The sequence below is a fragment of the Scyliorhinus canicula genome, chromosome 17 (assembly GCF_902713615.1).
Source record: "Scyliorhinus canicula chromosome 17, sScyCan1.1, whole genome shotgun sequence".
NCBI lineage: Eukaryota > Metazoa > Chordata > Chondrichthyes > Carcharhiniformes > Scyliorhinidae > Scyliorhinus > Scyliorhinus canicula.
This window is the reverse complement of record NC_052162.1, coordinates 385,911-406,172: the sequence shown is the minus strand read 5'-3', so window position 1 is coordinate 406,172 and position 20,262 is coordinate 385,911. Positions and strand designations below refer to the sequence as shown.

General features: G+C 47.4%; 1 protein-coding gene across 3 annotated transcripts in view; it reads right to left on the bottom strand.

Annotated features, from left to right (window-relative positions):
• The window catches only part of LOC119952010 (importin subunit alpha-4-like), a 128,312-nt gene that overhangs the window by 70,591 nt on the left and 37,459 nt on the right, over positions 1-20,262 (bottom strand). The window lies entirely within an intron of this gene.

The following is a 20,262-nucleotide window of genomic DNA, read 5'->3' as shown; positions in this document are numbered from 1 at the left end:
TACACAATGTAACTACATAAGCACCGGCATCGGGTGAAGCATACAGGGTGTAGTGTTAATGAGGTCAGTCCATAAGAGGGTCGTTTAGGAGTCTGGTAACAGCGGGGAAGAAGCTGTTTTTGAGTCTGTTCGTGCGTGTTCTCAGACTTTTGTATCTCTTGCCGATGGAAGAAGTTGGAAGAGTGAGTAAGCTGGGAGAGAGGGGTCTTTGATTATGCTGCCCGCTTTCCCCCGGCAGCAGGAGGTGTAGATGGAGTCCATGGATGGGAGGCAGGTTTGTGTGATGGACTGGACTGTGCTCACGACTCTCTGAAGTTTCTTGTGGTCCTGGGCCGAGCAGTTGCCATACCAGGCTGTGATGCAGCCCGATAGGATGCTCTCTATGGTGCATCTGTAAAAGTTGGTAAGGGTTAATGTGGACGTGCTGAATTTCCTTAGTTTCTTGAGGAAGTATAGGCGCTGTTGTGCTTTCTTGGTGGTAGCGTCGACGTGGGTGGACCAGGACAGATTTTTGGAGATGTGCACCCCTAGGAATTTGAAACTGCTAATCATCTCCAGCTCGGCCCCGTTGATGCTGACAGGGGTGTGTACGGCTTCATCACCCTGTCCACCTGCCACTCCACCTTCAAGGATCTATGAACCTGTATTCCTAGATCTCTTTGTTCTGTAACTCTCCCCAACTCCCGACCATTAGCTGAGTAGGTCCTGCCCTGATTCGATCGACCAAAATGCATCACCTCACATTTAGCTAAATTAAATTCCATCTGCCATTCATCGGCCCACTGGCCTAATTGATCAAGATCCCGTTGCAATCCTAGATAACCTTCTTCACTGTCCACTATGCCACCAATCTGCAAACTTACTAACCATGCCTCCTAAATTCTCAGCCAAATCATTAATATAAATAACAAATAACAGTGGACCGACCCAGCACGGATCCCTGAGGCACACCGCTGGTCACAGGTCTCCAGTGTGAAAAACAACCCTCCACAGCCGCCCTTTGGCTTTGGTCGCCGAGCCAATTTTGTAACCAATTGGCTACCTCACAAAGGATCCCGTGAGATTTAACGTTTTGCAACAACCTACCATGAGGTACCTTGTCAAATGTCTTGCTGAAGACCATGGAGTCAACATCGACTGCACCGCCCTCATCTACTTCTTGGTTACCGTGTCAAAATACTCAAATTGATCAGACATGATTTTCCACTCACAAAGCCATGCTGACTGTCCCTAATCAGTCCTTGCCTCTCTAAATGCCTGTAGATCCTGTCTCTCAGTTTACCTTCTAACAATTTACCCACTACAGACATTGGGCTCATCGGTCTGTAATTCCCAGGCTTTTCCCTGCGGCCTTTCTTAAACAAAGGCACAACATCTGCTACCCTCCAATCTTCAGGCACCTCACCTGTGGCTGTCCATGATTCAAATATCTCAGCTAGGGGACCCGCAATTTGCTAACTAGCTTCCTGGGATACATTTCATCAGGTCCCGGGGATTTATCTACATTGATGCGCTTTAAGACTTCCAGCACCTCCTTCTCTGTAATATGTATACTCCTCAAGACATCACTATTTATTTCCCCAATTTCCCTAACATTCCTGCCTTTCTCAACAGTAAATACCGGTGAGAAATGTTCATTTAAAATCTCACCCATTTCTTCTGGATCCGCACATAGATAATCTTGTAGATCGTCTCCCTAGTTACTCTCTTGCCCTTTATGTATTTGTAGAAGCTCTTTGGATTCTCCTTTGCCTTATCTGCCAAAGCAATCTCATGTCCCCTTTTTACCCTCCTGATTTCTTGGGTGGATTGGCCACGCGAAATTTCCCCTTAATTGGAAGAAATGAATTGGGCACTCTACATTTATCTTCAAGGGATCCACTTGATCCCAGCTACCGATGCGTGTCATATGCCTCCTTCTTCTTTTTGACCTGGGCCTCCACATCCCGAGCCATCCAGGGTTTCCTACTTCTACCAGTCTTGCCCTTCACTCTGAGAGGAATGAGTTCACCCTGAACCCTGGTTAACACACTTTTGAAAGCCTCCCACTTACCTGCCGTCCCTTTGCTGCCAACAGACTTCCCCAATCAACTTTTGAAAGTTCCTGACTAATACCATCAATATTGGCCTTGCCCCAATTTAGAATTTTAACTTTTGGGCCAGAACTATCATTCTCCATAGCTATCTTAAAACTAATCACTGGTGCCAAAGTGATCCCTCACTGACACTTCTGACACCTTTCCTTCATTATTTCCCATGAGGTGGTCAAGTTTTGCCCCCTTGCTAACACTGTTGGGGAGGTTTTAAACTAATGTGGCAGGGGGATAGGAACCAGATTTGGAAGTTAGAGGTCAGTAAAGAGGCAGCAACTAAAGCCAGTAAGGTACTAGATAATAAACATATTGTGACTAAGGGAAGAGTAGACAGGGAAGAGATGATGAACGCAAAGGTGGTCTGATGTGCATTTGTTTTAATGCGAGAAGTGTAGCAGGTAAGGCAGATGAACTTAGGGCTTGGATCAGTACCTGGGAATATGATGTTATTGTTATTACTGAGACTTGGTTGAGGGAAGGGCAAGATTGGCAACTAAATATCCCAGGGTATAGATGCTTCAGGAGGGATAGAGATGGTGGTAAAAGGGGTGGAGAAGTTGCATTACTGGTCAGAGATTATATCACAGCTGATTAAGGAGGGCATTATGGAGGATTCGAGCACAGAGGCAATATGGGTAGAACTAAGAAATAGGAAGGGTGCAGTAACATTGTTGAGACTTTACTACAGGCCTCCCAAAAGCGAGCGTGAAGTAGAGGTACAAATATGTAGAAAGATTATAGAAAGATGTAGGAGCAATAGGGTGGTCGTTACAGGAGATTTTAACGTCCCCAACATTGAATGGGACTCATGTAGTGTTGGAGGCGTAGATGGGGCAGAATTTGTAAAGAGCATCCAGGAGATATTTTTAGAGCAGTATGTAAATAGTCCAACTCGGGAAGGGGCCATACTGGACCTGGTATTGGGGAATGATCCCGGCCAGGTGGTTGAAGTTTCAGTCGGTGATTACTTTGGAAATAGCGAGCACAATTCCGTAAGTTTTAGAATACTCATGGACAAAGACGAGAGTGGTCCTAAAGGAAGAGTGCTAAATTGGGGAAAGGCCAAGTATTGTTTGCACTGAGTGCTGAGCTTGTGGCATTTGAGTGCTACAGTGAGAGTTTGGTGACTGAGGGAGTATAAGGGTTATTTAAAGTCTAGTATTTCTTTTATTTAGTTAATTAACTTAAAAGTTGCTGTTTGGTCTATAAGAAGGTGAATTTTGAATCAGCTTTAAACAAGGTTCTACTTGGACTTACTTGCAGCTGGAGCTTGTTAATTAGTTAATTGCATTAGGCCAGTTTTTAGAAGCTAGAGTCACAGTATAAATAGGGGCTAGATACAGTGCAGACTTTGTTTGCACTGAGTGCTGAGCTTGTGGCATTTGAGTGCTACAGTGAGAGTTTGGTGACTGAGGGAGTATAAGGGTTATTTAAAGTCTAGTATTTCTTTTATTTAGTTAATTAACTTAAAAGTTGCTGTTTGGTCTATAAGAAGGTGAATTTTGAATCAGCTTTAAACAAGGTTCTACTTGGACTTACTTGCAGCTGGAGCTTGTTAATTAGTTAATTGCATTAGGCCAGTTTTTAGAAGCTAGAGTCACAGTATAAATAGGGGCTAGATACAGTGCAGACTTTGTTTGCACTGAGTGCTGAGCTTGTGGCATTTGAGTGCTACAGTGAGAGTTTGGTGACTGAGGGAGTATAAGGGTTATTTAAAGTCTAGTATTTCTTTTATTTAGTTAATTAACTTAAAAGTTGCTGTTTGGTCTATAAGAAGGTGAATTTTGAATCAGCTTTAAACAAGGTTCTACTTGGACTTACTTGCAGCTGGAGCTTGTTAATTAGTTAATTGCATTAGGCCAGTTTTTAGAAGCTAGAGTCACAGTATAAATAGGGGCTAGATACAGTGCAGACTTTGTTTGCACTGAGTGCTGAGCTTGTGGCATTTGAGTGCTACAGTGAGAGTTTGGTGACTGAGGGAGTTAGGTGAGGAGGGAGTAAGGCGCTCCTTTCATTTAATTTCCTATATTTATCAAAGAGCGTGAAGGGAACCAGGAGTTTAGAGTACAGCTGACTGGGAGCAGAGTCGGAGGGCGGAGGTCCAGTTGGTCCACAGGGCAGCTAATTCTGTAAAGTAAGAGGGGATGGAGGCTAGGGCAGTTGCATGCTCCTCCTGTAGGATGTGGGTGGTGAGGGATACCACTGGTGTCCCCGCTGACTATACCTGCGGGAAGTGCACCCAACTCCAGCTCCTCAGAGACCGTGTTAAGGTACTGGAGCTGGAGCTGGATGAACTTCGGATCATCCGGGAGGCAGAGGGGGTCATAGAGAAGAGTTACAGGGAGGTAGCCACACCAAAGGTACTGGACAAGAGTAGCTGGGTTACAGTCAGGGGAAAGAAAACTAACAGGCAGACAGTGCAGGGATCCCTCGTGGCCATTCCCCTTCAAAACAAGTATACCGTTTTGGATGCTGTTGGGGGGGATGACCTACCGGGGGAAGGCCCCAGCGGCCAGGTCTCTGGCACTGAGTCTGGCTCTGGGGCTCAGAAGGGAAGGGGGGAGCATAGAAAAGCATAGTAATAGGAGATTCAATGGTTAGGGGAATAGATAGGAGATTCTGTGGTCGCGAGCGAGACTCCCGAAAGGTATGTTGCCTCCCGGGTGCCAGGGCCAGGGATGTCTCTGATCGTGTCTTCAGGATCCTGAAGGGGGAGGGTGAGCAGCCAGAAGTCGTGGTGCACATTGGTACCAACGATGTAGGTAGGAAAAAGGGTGTGGAGGTAATAAACAAGTTTAGGGAGTTAGGCTGGAAGTTAAGGGCCAGGACAGACAGAGTTGTCATCTCTGGTTTGTTGCCGGTGCCACGTGATAGCGAGGCTAGGAATAGGGAGAGAGTGCAGTTGAACACGTGGCTGCAGGAATGGTGTAGGAGGGAGGGCTTCAGGTATTTGGATAATTGGAGCGCATTCTGGGGAAGGTGGGACCTGTACAAGCAGGACGGGTTGCATCTGAACCAGAGGGGCACCAATATCCTGGGGGGGAGGTTTTCTAGTACTCTTCGGGAGGGTTTAAACTAATTTGGCAGGGGAATGGGAACCGGATCTGTAGTCCAGCAACTAAGGTAGACGATAGTCAGGACGCCAAAGCACGTAGTGATGCAGTGGGGAAGGTAACAATGACAAAGGAGAGTACTTGCAGGCAAGGAGATGGGTTGAAGTGTGTATACTTTAATGCAAGAAGCATCAGGAATAAGGTGGGTGAACTTAATGCATGGATCGGTACTTGGGACTACGATGTGGTGGCCATCACGGAAACTTGGATAGAAGAGGGGCAGAAATGGTTGTTGGAGGTCCCTGGTTATAGATGTTTCAACAAGATTAGGGAGGATGGTAAAAGAGGTGGGGGGGTGGCATTGTTAATTAGAGATAGTATAACAGCTGCAGAAAGACAGTTCGAGGGGGATCTGCCTACTGAGGTAATATGGGTTGAAGTTAGAAATAGGAAAGGAGCAGTCACCTTGTTGGGAGTGTTCTATAGGCCCCCCAATAGCAGCAGAGATGTGGAGGAACAGATTGGGAAACAGATTCTGGAAAGGTGCAGAAGTCACAGGGTAGTAGTCATGGGCGACTTCAACTTCCCAAACATTGAGTGGAAACTCTTTAGATCAAATAGTTTGGATGGGGTAGTGTTTGTGCAGTGTGTCCAGGAAGCTTTTCTAACACAGTATGTAGATTGTCCGACCAGAGGGGAGGCCATATTGGATTTAGTACTTGGTAATGAACCAGGGCAGGTGATAGATTTGTTAGTGGGGGAGCATTTTGGAGGTAGTGACCACAATTCTGTGACTTTCACTTTAGTAATGGAGAGGGATAGGTGCGAGCAACAGGGCAAGGTTTATAATTGGGGGAAGGGTAAATACAATGCTGTCAGACAAGAATTGAAGTGCCGAAGTTGGGAACATAGGCTGTCAGGGAAGGACACAAGTGAAATGTGGAACTTGTTCAAGGATCAGGTACTGCGTGTCTTTGATATGTATGTCCCTGTCAGGCAGGGAAGAGATGGTCGAGTGAGGGAACCATGGTTGACAAGAGAGGTTGAATGTCTTGTTAAGAGGAAGAAGGAGACTTATGTAAGGCTGAAGAAACAAGGTTCAGACAGGGCGCTGGAGGGATACAAGATAGCCAGGAGGGAACTGAAGAAAGGGATTAGGAGAGCTAAGAGAGGGCATGAAAAATCTTTGGCGGGTAGGATCAAGGAAAACCCCAAGGCCTTTTACACATACGTGAGAAATATGAGAATGACTAGAGTGAGAGTAGGTCCGATTAAGGACAGTAGCGGGAGATTGTGTATTGAGTCTGAAGAGATAGGAGAGGTCTTGAACAAGTATTTTTCTTCAGTATTTACAAATGAGAGGGGCCATATTGTTGGAGAGGACAGCGTGAAGCAGACTGATAAGCTTGAGGAGATACTTGTCAGGAAGGAAGATGTGTTGCGCGTTTTGAAAAACTTGAGGATAGACAAGTCCCCCGGGCCTGACGGGATATATCCAAGGATTCTATGGGAAGCAAGAAATGAAATTGCAGAGCCGTTGGCAATGATCTTTTCGTCCTCGCTGTCAACAGGGGTGGTACCAGAGGATTGGAGAGTGGCGAATGTCGTGCCCCTGTTCAAAAAAGGGAATAGGGATAACCCTGGGAATTACAGGCCAGTTAGTCTTACTTCGGTGGTAGGCAAAGTAATGGAAAGGGTACTGAGGGATAGGATTTCTGAGCATCTGGAAAGGCATTGCTTGATTAGGGATAGTCAGCACGGATTTGTGAGGGGTAGGTCTTGCCTTACAAGTCTTATTGAATTCTTTGAGGAGGTGACCAAGCATGTGGATGAAGGTAAAGCAGTGGATGTAGTGTACATGGATTTTAGTAAGGCATTTGATAAGGTTCCCCATGGTAGGCTTATGCAGAAAGTAAGGAGGCATGGGATAGTGGGAAATTTGGCCAGTTGGATAACAAACTGGCTAACCGATAGAAGACAGAGAGTTGTGGTGGATGGCAAATATTCAGCCTGGAGCCCAGTTATCAGTGGCGTACCGCAGGGATCAGTTCTGGGTCCTCTGCTGTTTGTGATTTTCATTAACGACTTGGATGAGGGAGTTGAAGGGTGGGTCAGTAAATTTGCAGATGATACGAAGATTGGTGGAGTTGTGGATAGTGAGGAGGGCTGTTGTCGGCTTCAAAGAGACATAGATAGAATGCAGAGCTGGGCTGAGAAGTGGCAGATGGAGTTTAACCCTGACAAGTGTGAGGTTGTCCATTTTGGAAGGACAAATCTGAATGCGGAATACAGGGTTAATGGTAGGGTTCTTGGCAATGTGGAGGAGCAGAGAGATCTTGGGGTCTATGTTCATTGTTCTTTGAAAGTTGCCACTCAAGTGGATAGAGCTGTGAAGAAGGCCTATGGTGTGCTAGCGTTCATTAGCAGAGGGATTGAATTTAAGAGCCGTGAGGTGATGATGCAGCTGTACAAAACCTTGGTCAGGCCACATTTGGAGTACTGTGTGCAGTTCTGGTCACCTCATTTTAGGAAGGATGTGGAAGCTTTGGAAAAGGTGCAGAGGAGATTTACCAGGATGTTGCCTGGAATGGAGAGTAGGTCATACGAGGAAAGATTGAGGGTGCTGGGCCTTTTCTCATTGGAACGGAGAAGGATGAGGGGTGACTTGATAGAGGTTTATAAGATGATCAGGGGAATAGATAGAGTAGATAGTCAGAGACTTTTTCCCCGGGTGGAACACACCATTACAAGGGGACATAAATTTAAGATAAATGGTGGAAGATATAGAGGGGATGTCAGAGGTAGGTTCTTTACCCAGAGAGTAGTGGGGGCATGGAATGCACTGCCTGTGGTAGTAGTTGAGTCGGAAAATTTATGGACCTTCAAACGGCTATTGGATAGGTACTTGGATTAGGGTAGAATAAGGGAGTGTAGGTTAACTTCTTAAGGGCAGCACGGTAGCATTGTGGATAGCACAATTGCTTCACAGCTCCAGGGTCCCAAGTTCGATTTCGACTTGGGTCACTGTCTGTGTGGAGTCTGCACATCCTCCCCGTGACTGCGTGGGTTTCCTCCGGGTACTCCGGTTTCCTCCCACAGTCCAAAGATGTGCAGGTTGGGTGGATTGGCCATGACAAATTGTCCAAAATTCTATGATTAACCTAGGACAAAAGTTCGGCGCAACATCGTGGGCCGAAGGGCCTGTTCTGTGCTGTATTTCTCTATCTATCTATGACAAAATTCGGCAGGAGCTAGGGAATGTGGATTGGGAGCAGCTGTTTAAGGGTAAATCCACATTTGAAATGTGGGAGTCTTTTAAAGAAAGGTTGATTAGAGTGCAGGACAGACATGTCCCTGTGAAAATGAGGGATAGAAATGGCAAGATTAGGGAACCATGGATGACGGGTGGAATTGTGAGACTAGCTAAGATGAAAAAGGAAGCATACATAAGATCAAGGCGACATAAAACTGATGAAGCTTTGGAGGAATATCGGGAAAGTAGGACAAATCTCAAACGCGCAATACAGAGGGCTAAAAGGGGTCATGAAATATCTTTGGCTAACAGGGTTAAGGAAAATCCCAAAGCCTTTTATTCATATATAAGGAGCAAGAGGGTAACTAGAGAAAGGATTGGCCCACTCAAAGACAAAAGAGGGGATTTATGAGTGGAGTCAGAGGAAATGGGTGAGATTCTTAATGAGTACTTTCATCGGTATTCACCAAGGAGAGGGACATGACGGATGTTGAGGTTAGGGATGGATGTTTAAATACTCTAGGTCAAGTCAGCATAAGGAAGGGGGACGTTTTGGGTATTCTAAAAGGCATTAAGGTGGACAAGTCCCCAGGTCCGGATGGGATCTATCCCAGGTTTCTGAGGGAAGCGAGGGACGAAATAGCTGGGGCCTTAACAGATATCTTTGCAGCATCCTTGAGCACGGGTGAGGTCCCGGAGGACTGGAGAATTGCTAATGTTGTCCCTTTGTTTAAGAAGGGTAGCAGGGATAATCCAAGGAATTATAGATCTGTGAGCTTGACGTCAGTGGTAGGCAAACTGTTGGAGAAGATACTGAGGGATAGGGTCTATTCACATTTTGGAGAAAATAGACTTACCAGTGATAGGCAGCATGGTTTTGTGCAGGGAAGGTCATGTCTTACAAACCTAATAGAATTCTTTGAGGAAGTGACAAAGTTAATTGATGAGGGAAGGGCTGTAGATGTCATATACATGGACTTCAGTAAGGCGTTTGATTAAGTTTCCCATGGCAGGTTGATGGAAAAAGTGAAGTCGTATGGGGTTCAGGGTGTACTAGCTAGATGGATAAAGAACTGGCTGGGCAACAGGAGACAGAGTAGTGGTGGAAGGGAGAGTCTCAAAATGGAGAAAGGTGACTAGTGGTGTTCCACAGGGATCTGTGCTCGGACCACTGTTGTTCGTGATATACATAAGTGATCTGGACGAAGGTACAGGTGAAATGAAATGAAATGAAAATCGCTTATTGTCACGAGTAGGCTTCAATGAAGTTACTGTGAAAAGCCCCTAGTCGCCACATTCCGGCGCCTGTCCGGGGAGGCTGGTACGGGAATCGAACCGTGCTGCTGGCCTGCTTGATAAGCCAGCGATTTAGCCTTGTGAGCTAAACCAGCCCCTGGTGGTCTGATTAGCAAGTTTGCAGATGGTACTAAGATTCGTGGAGTTGCAGATAGCGAGGGGGACTGTCAGAGAATACAGCAAAATATAGATAGATTGGAGTGTTGGGCAGAAAAATGGCAGATGGAGTTCAATCCAGGCAAATGCGAGGTGATGCATTTTGGAAGATCCAGTTCAAGAGCGGACTATTTGGCAAATGGAAGAGTCCTGGGGAAAATTGATGTACAGAGATATCTGGGAGTTCAGGTACATTGTACTCTGAAGGTGGCAACGCAGGTTGATAGAGTGGTCTTGCTTGCCTTCATCGGACGGGGTATTGAGTACAAGAGTCAGCAGGTCATGTTACAGTTGTATCGGACTTTGGTTAGGTCACATTTTGAATCCTGCGTGCAGTTCTGGTCGCCACATTACCAGAAGGATGTGGATGCTTTAGAGAGGGTGCAGAGGTTGTTCACCAGGATATTGCCTGGTTTGGAGGGTTCTGGCTATGAAGAAAGATGTCAATTACAAGGAGAGGGGGAAAGTTTAAGGGAGATGTGCATGGAAAGTTTTTTACGCAGAGGGTGATGGGCGCCTGGAACGCTTTGGAACAGCGGAGGTGGTAGGGGCGGGCATGATAGCATCATTTAAGATGCATCTAGACAGATATATGAACGGGCAAGGAACAGAGGGAAGTAGATCCTTGGAAAATAGGCGACAGGTTTAGATAAAGGATCTGGATCGGCGCAGACTGGGAGGGCCGAAGGGCCTGTTCCTGTGCTGTAATTTTCTTTGTCTTTGTCTTGGAAGGACAAGAGCAGTAGATACCTGGGAACACCACCACCTGGCAGTTCCCCTCTCTAAGTCATTCATCACCCGACTTGGAAATATATCGCTGTTCCTTTACTGTTGCTGGGGAAACATACTGCAACTCCCTCCCTAACCGCACAGTGGATGTACCTACACCTCAGGGACTGCAGTGGTTAAAGAAGGCAGCACACCACCATCTTCTGAAGGGCAACTAGGGATGGATAATAAATGCTGGTCTAGCCGCGACACCCACATCCCGTAAATGAATGGATAAACGCAGATAATGCAAAGACGAGGACTTCAAGTAAAAAGTATTGTGGGCAATGTCAAATGGTAGTCCCTTGAAGAGGAAAGATAGGACAAATAAATACAGAGTGCCTTGGATGACAAGAGAGATAAAGGTGAAGATACGGAAGAAGTGTGCATTTGACAAGTCGGGTAGCAAACACAACCAGGAATCAGGTTGAATATAGAATAACCTTGTTCAAAAAAGTTTGTAACCATAACCCCAGCAATTACAGAGCAGTCAGTTTAACATCAGTGGTGGGCGAGCTTTTAGAAACAATCATTAAGGATACAATTAGTAGTCATATGGAAACATGTGGGTTGATTAGGAAGAGCCAGCATAGATTTCTAAAGGGGAAATCATCTTGCTCAAGTTTTATGAGGTAACAGAAAGAGCCGTTGAGGGCATTGCTGTTGATGTGGTGAACATGGACTTTCAGAAAGCTTCGGACAGAGTGCCACACAAGAGATTTGTAGGAAAAGTTATAGTTCATGAATAAAAGGGGCGGTGACAATTTGTGTAGAAAATTGGCAGAACAATACGATGCAGAGAGTAATGGTCAATGGATATTTTTCGGGTTGGAGGAAGGTTTGCAGTGGAGTTCCCCAGGAGTTGGAATTGGGATTCTTGCTTTTCCTGATGTAGGGGACAATTTCAAAGTTTGCAAATGACACAAAACTCGGAAGTATTGTAAACTGTGAAGAGGGAAGAGTAGAACTTCAAAAGGACATAGACAAGTTAGTGAATTGGGCAGACAAGGGGCAGATGAAGTTCAATGCAGAGAATTGTGAGGTGATGCATTTTAGTCGGCAGAAATTGGAGACACAATATAAAATAAGGAGTAATACTCTGAAGGGGGTGACAGAGCAGAGGGACTTTGCTGCACATGTGCATAGATTATTGAAGGTGGTAGGACAGGTGGAGAAAGCAGATAATAAAGCTGATAGTATTCTGGGATTTATTAATAGGTACATAGAGTACAAGATCAAGGAGGTCACACTGAACTTATAGTACACACTAGTTACACTTCAGTTGGAGTATTGTGTACAGTTCTGGGAATCACACTATAGGAAGGATTGAACACATTGGAGAGAAAGCAGGAGAGGTTTATAGTAATGGTTGCAGGGATGAGAAACTTCAGTTATGAGGATAGATTGCAGAGGTTGGGACTGTTCTTCTGTGGGAGAAGGTTAAGAGGAGATTTTATAGAGATGTTCAAAATCCACGAGGGGGCTGGACAGAATAGACGGGGAGAAACTGTTCCCCCTCGTAAAAGTATCAAGAACGGGAGGGATCAGATTTGGCGATTTGCAAAAGAAGCAAACGTGATGTGAGAAAAACCTTTTCACGCAGCGAGTGGGTAAGGTCTGGAATGCACGGCCTGGAAGTTTGGTGAAGGCAGGTTCAATTGAGGAGTTCGAGAGGGCATTGGATGATTGTGCAGGGGGGTACGAGGAAAAGGCAGGGGAATGGTACTCCGTCATGATGCTTGTTTGGAGAGCTGGTGCTGACACAGTGGGCTGAATGGTCTCCTTCTGCAGGATAACAGTTCTGTGATTCTGTGACCAGAGGGGAAGTGAAAAACTAATAAGAAAAACAAGGAGAAAGCATGAAGAAACACTGACATAAAACGGATTCCGAAGATTTTCTATAAGCATGCAAACGATAAAAGGATGATTAATAAGTATGACCGATTAGGGATTTTAAAAAAAATACTTGTATGCGGAGGCAGGGAAGTAGCGGAGGTATGAAATGAGTACTTTGCATCAGTGTTTACAAAGGAAGACGACAGTACCCAGGCCCAGGTGCTGTTTAATGTTAATGATTTGGGCCTAAATGTAAGGGGCGCAATCGAGACAATTGTGGATGACACAAAAATTGGTGTGGAAATTACTGAGGAGGATAGTGTAGACAGCAGGAGGATTTTACTTTACTGGTCAGGTGGACAGAGCAGTGGAAAATGGAATTCAACTGTGTGTTAATGCACTTGGGGAAAGCTAACAAGGCAAAGGATTATATTATGGATGGTAGGACTCTGGGAAGTGCATACCCACAGATCCCAGAAGTGGCAGGGAAGGTACAGAAGATTGTTAGGAGGTCATATGGGATGCTTGCCTTTATTAACTGAGGCATAAAATACAAGAGCCGGGTGGTTGTGCTGGAACTGTATAAAACGCTGGTTAGGCCACAGCTGGAGTACTGTGCAATTCTGATCACTACATTATAGGAAGGATGTGATTACACTGCAGAGGGTGCAGAGGAGATTTATCAGGATGTTGCCTCGGATGGAGGGTCTGAGCTATGAATACGTAGCTTGAGGGATGGGGCAAGAGGGAGGGATTCAAATTCCTAGGATATTGAAACCGGTTCTGGGGGAGGTGGGACCAGTACAAACCAGCCGGTCAGCACCTGGTAGGACTGGTACCAATGTCCAAGGGGGAGTGTTTGCCGGTGCTGTTGGGGAGGGTTTAAACTAATGTGGCAGGGGGATGGTAACCAATGCAGGAAGTCGGAGGGAAGTGGGGGCAAAAACAAAACGCAGTAAAGGGAAAAGTGGAAGGCAGAGAAACCAAAGACTAAAATCAAAAAGGGCCACATTGCATCAGAATTCTACAAGGGCAATACATGTCAACAAAACAAGCCTGAATTTTCTGTGTCTCAATGCGAGGAGCATTTCCAATAATTAACTGCGCTGACAATCATTAACGGATATGATATAATTGAGATCACGCAGACCTGATTCCAGGGTGACCAAGCATGGGAACTCAACATCCAGGCATATTCAATATTCAGGAAAGATAGAAGGAAAGGAAAGGAAGGTGGGGTAGCGTAGCTGCTTAAAGAGGAGATTAACACAATAGTAAGGAAGGACATTAGCCTGGACGATGTGGAATCTGTATTGGTGGAGCTGCGGAACACCAAAGGGCAAAAACATTAGTGGGAGTTGTGTACAGACCACCAAACAGTAGTTGTGAGGTTGGGGATGGCATCAAACAGGAAATTAGAGACGCGTGCTGTAAGGATACAGCAGCTATTATGGGTGACCTCAATCTGCATATTGATTGGGCTAATCAAACTGGTAGCAATGCGATGAAGGAGGATTTCCTGGAATAGAGTCATAGATGTTTACAGCATGGAAACAGGCCCTTTGGCCCAACTTATCCATGCTGCCCAGTTTTTAACCACTAAGCTAGTTCCAATTACCCACATTTGGCCCATATCCCTCTATACCCATCTTTCCCATATAACTATCCAAATGCTTTTCAAAAGACAAAATTGTACCCGCCTCTACTAAGAACAAAGAACAATACAGCACAGGAACAGGCCCTTCGGCCCTCAAAGCCTGCGCCGACTATGGGACCTGCCCAAACTAAAACCGTCCGCACTTACGGAGTCCGTATCCTTCCATTCCCACCTTATTCATATATTTGTCTAGATGTCCCTTAAATGCCGCTATTGTACCTGCTCCCATCACCTCCCCTGGCAGCGCCTCTACAACTGCCTCTGGTAGCTTGTTCCAGGCAGTAACCACACTGTGTGTGGTACAATTGCCCCTCTGGACCCTTTTGTATCGCTCCCCTCTCACCTTAAACCTGTGCCCTCTAGTTCTAGACTCCTCTACCTTTGGGAAAAGATGTTGACTATCTACCTTATCAATGCTCCCCATTATTTTATAGACCTCTAAAAGATCACCCCGAAGCCTCCAACACTCCAAGAAAAAAATTCCAGACTATCCAGCCTCCCTTTATAACTCCAACCATCAAGTCCCAGTAGCATCCCAGTAAATCTTTTCTGCACTCTTTCTCGTTTAATAATACATGTAAGGGATGGTTTTCTTGACCAATATGTCAAGGAACCAACCAGAGAGCAGGCCATCCAATATTGGGTATTGTGCAATGAGAGAGGATTAATTAGCAATGTTGTGGTGCGAGATCTTTCAGGGAAGAGTGACCATAATATGGTAGAATTCTTCATTAAGATGGAGAGTGACACAGTTAAGTCTGAGACTAGGTTCCTGAACATAAACAAAGCTAACTTTGATGGTATGAGACGTGCATTGGCACCAAGTCTCATAACTACACTTTCACTGGGAATAAATTCACTGAAAACTTTTATCGTTTCTTTAGGACTTAGGATCAAAATCGGTGGATGAGAAGCTGCTCAGTTTCTGCTCTGGATCAGGGAAAGGAGCGAGGCCTCGGGGTGGTCACATCATACAATGACTTGACCCCGTGATTAAGGGCTGAGGTCGTGTGTCAGAAACCTCCATTTGTTTGTCACTAAATGTGGGATTCAATCAGACTGTAAATAAGAACAATACAAATAGAAATAACAGAGAATGAAAATCAAAATTAATTTTTTTTAAAAAATGGGACGTGCATTGAACAAAGAACAAAGAAAAGTACAGCACAGGGACTTCCAGTGGCAGCTATGAGGGAGTAGGCCGCACATTTGGTGGCTCCTGTTTCAGTCGGACTTTAGGACCTTTTCCCCAGACTTTTTTGCGCTTTTGAGCGCGGAACTGGAAAGCAATAGTACTCAGGCACAGGACCCATACAGAATTGTATGGACGTAAGAAGCCGGAGGGACCGTAAACAGCAGAAGAAGTGGTCGAGTAAGGGCACAGTGGAGGCTGTGAGAGGGACCAGTATGGCTGGTGTTCAGAGCAAGGAGCCGACAGTCCAGCCCACAATGCAGCAGCTGCTGCAGACTATGCAGGAGGGATGTTTGGCTTTGAAGCATGCCAACTTGGAGCCACTTCAGAAGTTGATTGATCGGATGGGAAAAAGGCTGGATGATCAGGCTGAGCAGCTCCAGCAGTTGGAGAAGTCAGTGGAGGAGCAGGATGACTTTCAAACGGTGGCGGATGTGGAGATTCGGAGGCTGAGGGACCAACAAAAAGTGCTTCTGGAAAGGCTGGAGGACCTGGACAACAGATCTCGCCGGCAGAACGTGAGAATCGTGGGCCTCCCGGAGGGGACAGAGGGGCTAGACCAGGGGTGGGCAAACTACGGCCCGCTAAAGGTTTTTATGCGGCCCACCGAGATCAAGTCATAAAAAAAAAATTTTTTTTTTTTTAATTTTTAAAAATTTTTTTATATTTTTTTTATAAGGTTAATAGGGGGGGCTGTTGGGTTACGGGTATAGGGTGGATACGTTGACTTGAGTAGGGTGATCGAGGGCCGAAGGGCCTGTTCTGTGCTGTACTGTTCTATGTTCTATATGAGGCGCCCAGAATCATAACCGGGTGAAGCGCCATTTTTGAAAAGTAGAGAAAAAGAGGGCTAAAGGCAGGATGCCGCCGGGGGAAGCGCTGAGGTATATGCCGCACGCTAATTGGTTACAACCGGGACTATTAATTAATATACTATGCGGCCCTTTAAAATTGTGAATTTCTGAATGTGGCCCTTGCACGGAAAAGTTTGCCCACCCCAGGGCTAGAACGCTGCTGCATATGTAGAGGGTATGTTTCAGAAGTTGCTGGGGAACGAGGTGTTCCCTCGCCCGCCGGTGGTGGACAGGGCACACAAAGTGCAGGTGAGGCAGCCGTGACAAGGGGGTCCCCCACGAGCGATGGTGGTACGCTTTCACAGGTACCTGGACAGGAACGGGTGCTGCAATGGGCAAAGAGCATCAAAGCTGTATTTTGGACAATACCACCCTGCGTGTGTACCAAGATTTGAGCGCGGAGGTGGCCAGGAGGAGGGGAGGCTACAGGAAGGTGAAGGAGATACTGTATAAAAACAAGGTGAAATTCGGGCTGCTTTTTCCGGCACGACTGTGGGTTACGTATAAGGGTCAGCATCACTATTTCGAGGAGCTCGAAGAGGTGATGGACTTCATTAAGAAGCCAGGGCTGGCCCTGAACTGAGGGCATTTGGACTCATGTTAGAGCTTTTAAGTATATGTGGTGTCTCTCCCGTTTTGGGATGTATCTTTCTTTTGTGGTTGTTTTTTGCGTGCTCTTTGCGTGGTTTACCTGAATGTTTCCTGTTTGGGCTCTTTGCTTAATTGGAGTTTGGCTGGGGGGGAATTAATAAAGAAAACAGTTAAAAGGGTTGGGTTAAAATGGATGCTTCAGGGGAACTTTGTGCAATCTTTTTCTGTGTCAGTATGGGAAGGACTGAAGAGTACCTGTTATTTCTTATCTCTTTTTTCTTGTTTAACTTGAATTGTGCTATTGTGGGGGTTGTTTATGACTTGTATAGAGTGTTTGCTTAAGTAGGGATGATCTGGGGAAGTGGTGTGGAGGGGTCGGGGGGAGGGGTGACTGGGAACAATGGGTGGGAGACGGGCTGGCGCCGAGGCTGGGAGCTCCAGGCTAGCTGAGTGCAGCTAGTCAACGGGAGCCGAGGTGGGGGGGTGTCCATATCATTAGATTAGAGCAGGGGTTAGGTGATAGGATGGTGTTGCTAGGGGGGGAGAGGGGGGGGGGGGGGGGGGGAGTTGTTCTGCTGACGGGGATGGGAACTGGGCATGGTAACAGTGAGGAGGTCATGGGTGGAGCCGGCCAGGAGGCGGGTCAGAGGAAGCGCAACACATGGCTGGGGGGCTGGCCAAGGAAAGGGGATGGCTGATCGGCAAAGAGGGGAGGGGGCAAAGGGCCCACCAACCAGGCTGATCACCTAGAATGTTAGTGGGTTAAATGGGCCAGTGAAGAGGGCGCGTGTGTTTGCGCATCTGTGGGTTCTGAAGGCGGACATGGTCTTGTTGTAGGAGACGCACCTGAAAGTGGCAGACTGGGTTAGGTTAATGAAGGGCTGGGTCAGTCCGGTCTTTCATTCGGGGCTTGATTCTAAGACGAGGGGGGGATGCGATCCTGATTAATAAAAGGGTACAATTTGAGGCGGGGGGCACAGTTGTGGTTGGGGGTGGCAGGTTCGTTATGGTGAGGGGTAAGCTCGAAGGGGTAAGAGTAGTCCTGGTCAGTGTGTATGCCCCTAATTGGGACGATGTGGATTTTATTAGGAGGATGCTGGGGAAGATCCTCGACTTGGACTCGCGTAAGTTGATCATGGGCGGGGACTTTAATACAGTCCTGGACCCGAGCCTTGACCGGTCATGCTCAAGAACGGGCAGATTGCCAGCGATGGCAAAGGAACCGAGAGGGTTCATGGAGCAAATGGGGGGAGCAGATCCGTGGAGATTTAGCCGGTGAGGGAGTTCTCGTATTACTCCCAAGTCCACAAGATGTATCCCAAATTGACTACTTTGTGGTGAGTAGGGACCTGCTGGCCGGGATGGTGGGGACAGAATATTCGGCAATTGCCATATCGGACCATGCTCCGCACTGGGTAGACCTGCAGTTTTGTAAGGACAGCTTTCAGCACCCACCGTGGAGGCTGGAAGTTGGATTACTCGCGGACGAGGCGGTGTGTGAGAGGCTGAGGAAATGCATGCAGAATTACCTGCAGGTGAACGATACTGGAGAAGTCTCAGCAGCGGTGCTCTGGGAGGCACTGAAGGCAGTGATGAGAGGGGAGCTGATTTCAATCCGGGCGTACAGGGACAAGACAGATAGGGCAGAGACGGACCAACTGATTAAGGAAATTCTACGGACGGACGGAGTTACGCGGAATCCCCGAGGCCAGAGTTACTCAGGAAACGACAGAGGCTGCAGGCCGAGTTCTGGGTGCTGACTACAGGCAAGGCTGTAGAGCAGCTTAGAAAGGCAAAAGGTGCGATTTATGAGCATGGGGAGAAGGCCAGTAGAATGTTTGCGCAGCAACTGAGGAAGAGGGAAGCGACTAGGGAAATCGGGAGTGGATGGGGAAGGTAACCGAGTGGGTGATCCAGCAGGGCTGAACAAGGTCTTTAGGGACTTTTATAGGAAGCTGTACACGGAACCACCCGGGGGACCGGGGGGGATGAGGCGATTCCTGGACGGACTGACCTTCCCAAGAGTGGGGAGGGGGGTTGGTGGGTGGACTGGGGGCCCTGGTCAGGATCGAAGAGGTATTGGGGGGCCTGAAGGTCATGCAGTCGGGTAAAGCCCCGGGGCCGGATGGGTATTTGGTGGGGTTTTACAAAAGATTTGCCAGGATAGTGGGGCCGATGCTGGTCAGGGTCTTTAACGAGGCAAGAGACAGAGGGAGTTTACCCCCGACGATGTGGGAAGGCCACCATCTCGCTCATTCTGAAACGGGATAAGGACCCGGAGGCCTTTGGGTCATACAGGCCGATCTCTTTGATTAACATAGACGCCAAGTTACTGGCCAAGATTTTGGCAACCAGAATTGAGGACTGTGTACCGGATGTAATTGTGGAGGACCAAACGGGGTTTGTAAAGGGGAGGCAGCTGGTGGCCAATGTAAGAAGGCTGCTCAACGTGATTATGATGCCCCCGGAGAGTAGGGAGGTAGAGATAGTGGTAGCCATGGATGCTGAAAAGGCTTTTAACCGGGTCAAATGGGATTATCTGTGGGAGGTACTAGGACGGTTCGGGGGGGGGGGGTTTCCATCAACTGGGTTAGGCTATTGTATCAGGCCCCGGAGGCGAGTGTAAGGACGAACAGGACAACATCGGACTACTTTAGACTGCACCGTGGGACAAGACAGGGCTGCCCTCTCTCCCCACTGTGTTTGCGCTGACCATAGATCCGCTGGCAATTGCACTGAGAGCTTCTAGGGACTGGAATGTGCTGGTCCGGGGGGGGGGGGGGGGGGGGGGGGGGGAGTGGAACATAGAGTCTCGTTCCACGTGGATGATCTGCTGTTATATGTACCGGACCCAATGGTGGGGATGGACGGTATTATGGCAACCCTGAGGGAATTTGGCCGGTTCTCCGGATACAAACTGAACATGGCTAAGAGCGAGTTGTTTGTAATTCAGGCGAGGGGGCAGGAGAGTAGGCTGAAGGGGTTGCCGTTCAGGCTAGTGGGGGAGAGGTTCCGATATTTAGGATTCAGGTGGCACGGGACTGGGGCAGGTTGCATAAGCTCAACCTGTCCCGACTGGTGGAACGAGTGAGGGAGGAGGTCCGGAGGTGGGATGCGCTCCCGCTGTCAATGGCGGGGAGGGTGCAGACTGTTAAGATGACGATTCTCCCGCGGTTCTTGTTTGTTTTTCACTGTCTCCCCATCTTTGTCCTTCTTTAAGAGGCTGAATAGAATTATTCTGGGATTTGTATGGGCAGGGAAGTCCCCGCGGGTGAAGAGGGTGATGCTTGAAAGGAGCAGAGGAGAAGGAGGGCTGGCGTTGCCAAACTTCTGCAACTATTACTGGGCGGCCAACATAGCGATGATAAGGAAATGGATGGTGGGTGCGGGGTCGGTTTGGGAGCGGATGGAGGCTGCTTCGTGCAGGGGCACTAGCCTAGCAGCCCTGGTCACAGCGCCTCTGCCGCTTCCGCCGGCGCGGTACTCCACCAGCCCGATCGTGGTGGCGGCTCT